Source organism: Helianthus annuus, chromosome 5 (genome assembly GCF_002127325.2).
Source record: "Helianthus annuus cultivar XRQ/B chromosome 5, HanXRQr2.0-SUNRISE, whole genome shotgun sequence".
Lineage (NCBI taxonomy): Eukaryota > Viridiplantae > Streptophyta > Magnoliopsida > Asterales > Asteraceae > Helianthus > Helianthus annuus.
The window spans coordinates 129386114-129392125 of NC_035437.2; the positions used below are offsets into that span (position 1 = coordinate 129386114).

Genomic DNA, 6012 nt, shown 5'->3' on the forward strand with positions numbered 1-6012 from the left:
GGCTTTTAGAAGTTGATTAAGAATGAGTTTGAGTTTAGGCTTGTGTAGTAAGCAGTGTGTGAATGAGTAAGGAGGTAGAAATAAAACTCCAGGTATGAGTGAAACTATTAGGACTAATACTAATGGTGAAGGGTGTTAATAAGTTGATATGAACTTCAAATTGTTGTAATGTAAATCATGGTATTAGACTCTTTAGGATGCTACTAGTTTTCACACTTTAGTTTAAGTACGATAATGTGATGAGTTGAAAATTTAAGAAGAAATTGATAAAGAATGGAAATGTAAGGTATGTGTAGTCGACCGATTACAGTCGGGTCGATGTGATGTAGAAAGCATAATAAAGAAATTGTATATGTAGTGACTCGTTGTAATGGGTCGCAAGGGATGAAATTAGGATAATGATGAAAAAGGTATGTATTGACCCATTATGGATGGGTCAATTAAGACAAGCATGATGGGCTAGGATAATGGTCAAAACTTTGGCCCGTTGTGAATGGGTCAGATGGACTATATGTTTGATGTTTAAGGAATGTTATGTACAAATCTAGGTAGTTCGATTTGTTAAATGAGATGGAGAAAGGATTTCTAGAAATAATGTTCTTAAAATTATGACCTTACTAATGTATTAACTGATATAGATGAAGTAGGTTTCGGGGACAAAACCTTCTTTAAGGGGGGTAGACTTGTAACACCCCAAAACTCAAATATTTAATACGTAGGTATGTTGCCATGTTAATTAAATGAAATATAATAACTTGGTTATTATATCTAGTTAAATGCCTAACAAGATAAGTAAAGGAATGAAATTTAGTGGCAATTATGATGGTGTCATAAACTTAAGGGACTAAAGTTGCCAAAGTGGAAATTTGAAATTAAATAAAAGAAGAAAAAAAGAAAATTAAACACACACAATGTTTGTGCGTGTCTGGTGGATCGAACACAGCAGGAGAAAAAGGAGAGGGGTGTAAACCCTAATCCATGAAGAACCTCCAAATTGACAAGGAAATTAGGCTCAAAATCGGAAGCATGAACTGAGATTATGATCATTCGGGTGTTCTTCACATCAAGTAAGTTGTAATTTATGATTTGGTGATTTTGTAAGAAGTGGGTTTTTGATCAATCCACGAAACTGTATGAAATTAAGCAACATTATGTGTTAGAATCACCATACGGAACATGTGTTATGTATGATTTTGATCAATTAGGTGTTTGAAGGTGAAACCCACCATAGATGATGAAGATGACGACATGGGTATGTCACCCATGTCTAATCTTTGTTCAATTCTTGATATGTTATGTTGTATATGATGAATTCTTGCAAGTTATCTTGAATATGGTATGAAATTAGTTGATGTTTTGTTATGTTGATAATTAAAAGTAAAGAACTAGGAAGAAAAAAGAATGAAAATACTTGTACATTAGGCTTAGATGGTAGTACGCACACAAGGTGTATGATGAAATTTCTAGGTGAAGTTAGAATGAGAGATATTTAGAAAAGATTCGATGAAAACTAAATCTGTCTAGAAAGTTACAACCGAATGTAATCGGTTGTAACTGGGTCAAATCTTGTCAAAAACTGATGTTTATTGAGTTTGTGATGAACTTCTAGGAAAAACCTTTCAAACCCAACTGGAATTGCATTTTTTCGACGAAAAATGAACGTTTTATGAATTTTTCTGTATCGAAGGTCCAGGCTGCGTTTTCTAGCAGAATTTGCAGCCCATTACGAATGTCATAACTCAATTTAGGGAGTGAGTTATGATCTCAAATTTTTACTGTAGGTAGCTTCAGGTGATTCCGAAAATCTCCAATTGGAATTTCGTCAATCGGATAAACAAGGAATTTTAAATGAATTTTTCCGTAAGCTGCAGTCAGAAGTGACGAATCAGATTGCAGCTTAGTAAATGAATTTTTATAAAATTTTTTGTAGAGATTTAGACTCTAAAAATTTAGCACTATGATAATCCCTCCGAGGGACATGTCACATAAAAAGATTGTAATTTTTGCAAGCTCGTAAGTACAGTAAACAGACGTCACAAAACAGCCTATTTTCAGTGAATTGAGCTATACATGTTAGTGAATGACTGATTAATGAAAGTAATGTTACTAAGTGGATATAGTTAGATAAAGAGAGGGGATGTGTATGAGAGAGAGGGGTTTAGTTATATATATTTCGTTTTAATTAATAATTAATAATTAGTTATAATAAAAGTATAATGACCAAAATGCCCCTGAGGAAAAGGACAAAAACCAGGTTTTTTTTCACAAACTTCTCTCTCTCTCTCTCTCTCTCAGTTCTCTCCTCAACCTAACACTGTTGTGAGAATAAGGAGATCATGTGAATATTTGCTAGTTTATTATATGACGTACATGACGGTAAGTTGAATTGGGTATGTTATGAATGATGTGATAATGGATCTAGGTATATTATGTTAGTAGTTGCCTACTAGTAATGGTCTATGGCATTACGAATTGTAAATTGTATGTATTGTTATGTAATCATTGGTAATTATGCATGTATGAATGTATTTAATTTAATGTGTGGTGGAATGTGTACTATAACACGCGTATGTGGTATATAGAACCATGTGTAGAATTTCTCGATGTATGAATAAAGTAATTGATAATATGAGTTATAACGTTTGCTAATAATGACATGTAAACGTGGACATGAAAGGATAGGCACATGCCATTTTGGGCGCGAACTCGGGAGGCAACGAGACGAACATATGGAATACGTATCAACTACTTACGGGTCAAGGTAAGTGCTTCTTGCACTTAGTAGTTGTATGCAGGAACATAGGTTTATTGTTTGCAGGTTCTTGTACTTGTATACGTAGAACATCTTGTGGTTTAATGTGGAACTTATATGAGAATATTAAAGTATGAAATGTTAAATTGGAGGTATTCATAGGAGAATACCATGGACAAGGGAATCATAACCCACGAGTATGGTAAGTATCTATATCATAGATTTGAAACTATTTAATTGGTAAGATGAATTCAAGTCATGGGTACATGACTTGCCTGGTGATTATTATGTTTTTTCTAACTAAGGGTAGAATTTTAGATGTGTTGATAACGGTTAATCTAATAAATGGTTGTTGACTTATTAAAAGTCAACTTAGTACGTGGCTTTCAAACCACAATCTTAATAAATGGGATGCTTTGGATTAAATAAGTACATATGCACATGATTCCAAGTTGTGTACAAATATCATAACCATGATGTTTATTTAGTAAGTGGATTAGATTACAGTGGTAACTGGTTAAACTATTGTCTCGAATTATTTAACTTGGGGTAAGCAAGTAGATTTGGGTCACTTGATCAACATGAATGAAAAAGATTTGGATTCTGGCTAAGTAAAGCATTAATGAAATCTTTGGATCTGTTAGAAATAAATATTAATGGTCTAATAGGTGAATGAAATTTTTATCACAGGTGGCTTAATTGTGAATTCTAGTGGAGGTTGATTCACAAGTTGGAAGCGATAGTTGACTATGAAATTAATGGAGTCGAGTTCGTTGGAAGTTTGTGAAAAATATAGATCAGAATCCACCTATTTGAGTTATTTAATATATATTATATATAGAACTCATAACGTGCATGTTGGGTTTCAGCTATAATGGGAACTAGAGGTTCGCGGACTGATGAATGGAACAAGGTTTGGCGACAAATCCGAGATCGGTTCAGTAATGTCGGTTCGTCCATCCGTCAGGTTATATCGCCGACTTAGACGGGTCATCATGTTTTACTTGCCTTTTTAGGCATTCGGTAGTTTTAAACCGTGTAAGCTTCATGAGTCAGACGTAGTGTCTTGTTTTGTTTATGTTCAAGTTTAGAGTTGTAAAATGGATTGTAAACAGGTTTTGTTATCGTAACGGTTATCCGTATTACAAACGGGTCATGCCGAAATTTTATAAAAATTGGCATGAAATATGTAAGTGTTTAAATGATGGTAACTATCAAATGAAAGTCAAGACACTATAATTGTTTCTAGAAATTGAAGCTAAAAAAAATGGGCCTACATTCCGCATAGTAAGAATGTTTAGAAAATTTATGGGGAGACTTGTAACACCCCAAAAATGTTTATCATGAAAATAAGTTAAAATATTAAAAACTTAACTTAGTTAGTTAAAAAGGAAAATGTGTTGTAAATATTAGTTAAGTGATGGAAAAGGGGCCTAATTAAAAGAAATGTAAAAACTAGAAGGGCTAGATGTGAATGATACTAAAATAGGGGTATTAGAAGGTGGAAACGCAAAACACACACATCTGTGCGTGTCTGGGGTCGAACAAGCAGAGGAAACAAGGGTGAAACCTTGTTTACTAAATTCAATCAATTGGATAGGAGATTTGAAGATAATCAACTGCATGAACTCGAATCTACACCCATCCAAAGTCGATATTGAAGTGGTAAGTTCAATTTCTTGAAATCATGATGTGTAGGAAGCGGGTCTCGAACCAATCTTGAGTTTATGAAACTGATTGTGTAAAATTTGAGTTAGGATTACTCTCTAGAACAGCAATCATGTTTGATTTTAGGTCAATTGAAAGATTTTAATATAAACTCATTTGATATGAAGTTCATATGAATATAGGATGATTAAGATTTGAGGTAATCATGCATAACCTTGTGTTCTTGGTGGTTGATCTTGTTTGGGATACATGCACACTAAATTAATTGAAAAAGAATAAAAAAGATCATATGAACTTGTTTGGTTGTTGATGAATTTCCTAAGAGAACTAGTTAAATTATGTCTTAGAATAATCGTGTTTAGTGTCCCGCTAATGCGAAACCCGCCAAGTGTTTGATGAAATGCTTAAGAGAATATATACATGTGAAATTCAGAAATTATGATAAAGTTGCTTTATGATAGATTATGTAATTAATGAAATGATGTTCGGATGGACTAAATGGTAGAATGAATATGTTAATTGTAGGCGTGAAGGAAGAAAGTTCAAGTGCTAGGAAAACGGAAAAACACACAAGGTTGAGGTATGTTGTATCCCGACATAAATTATTTAATTGTTTTATGTTTCGTTTAAAAGTTGGGCCTTACTATGATTAGTGTAAAAAAAATGAAGTAGACAGCCCAACTCGTGCAAACGGGTTATGGGGAATGAAAGTTCATGAGTGGATAGTAGTATAGTCGGCTTGTTTTGAACAAACCGAGATAAAGTATGTTATTACAAAAAGTGAAGTATGAAATGAAATCCGTTATGAACGGATTAATGGAGATGAATGAAATGATGATAGAATGAATGTATTCAGTTTGTATAGACATTCCGGATGGAGGATTATGTATGCTTACAACTGTCCGTTACGACGGATTATGTAATGTTATGCTTTATCTCAATTACGAGATGGTATGTTTGACCCATTTTATCGGGAAGTAATGTGTATGTATGAAATGAATGAATAAATCGGTTCAGTTGGACTATTAGTTACGAACTAATGTATCTAACAAAATTCATTTATATGATGATGTAGGTAAATCCTCAACCTAGGCGACTGGGCGACTTGGAGCGACGCACACACACTTATTATGACCATTTTGCGCTTCCGCTATTTTGTCTTAAAGCTATGGGTCAAAAATACTTTGTTAGGAACAAGCTTGTTAGTAGTTAACTTTTAAACATGTTGTTATGGTTTTTAGTCGAGTCTTTTGAACGGGTCGTAGTCTTAACTGTAACATTGTTGGTTGAAACAGGGATACGCTCGTCGTATCGACGAGTTATGCCCAAATTTTGTTAGACTCGCATATCAATGTTAATAGTATCTTTACTTTCAAAATGTGAAAAGAATGAGCGTTACAAGAAAGATTTAAGTTTTTGGTGTCTTTTGGGTTGTCAATTTGTTATGTTGTAAATGCGGGTCGTCTCGTTAAAAACAATGTTAAAATACTTTGCGGAAATAGGCCCAATTTTTTTTCTCACTTAATAAAGTTTATTATTCCATAAATATATTAATCCACGTATTCGGATTAATAAAACATTTAGAAATCCTC

At 33.5% G+C, this 6012-nt stretch overlaps 1 long non-coding RNA gene across 2 annotated transcripts; it reads left to right on the forward strand.

The window, feature by feature from the left end:
• Window positions 1-925: 925 nt before the first annotated feature.
• Window positions 926-5798, forward strand: LOC110939144. 2 transcript variants are annotated; one of them, XR_002592007.2, is made up of 5 exons: window positions 926-1067; window positions 2678-2761; window positions 3443-4417; window positions 4946-5000; window positions 5496-5798. It is a non-coding gene; the product is annotated as an uncharacterized LOC110939144 (long non-coding RNA). The 2 variants fall into 2 exon arrangements; XR_002592006.2 differs by having other exon boundaries at window positions 2683-2761.
• The last annotated feature ends 214 nt before the right edge of the window (window positions 5799-6012 follow it).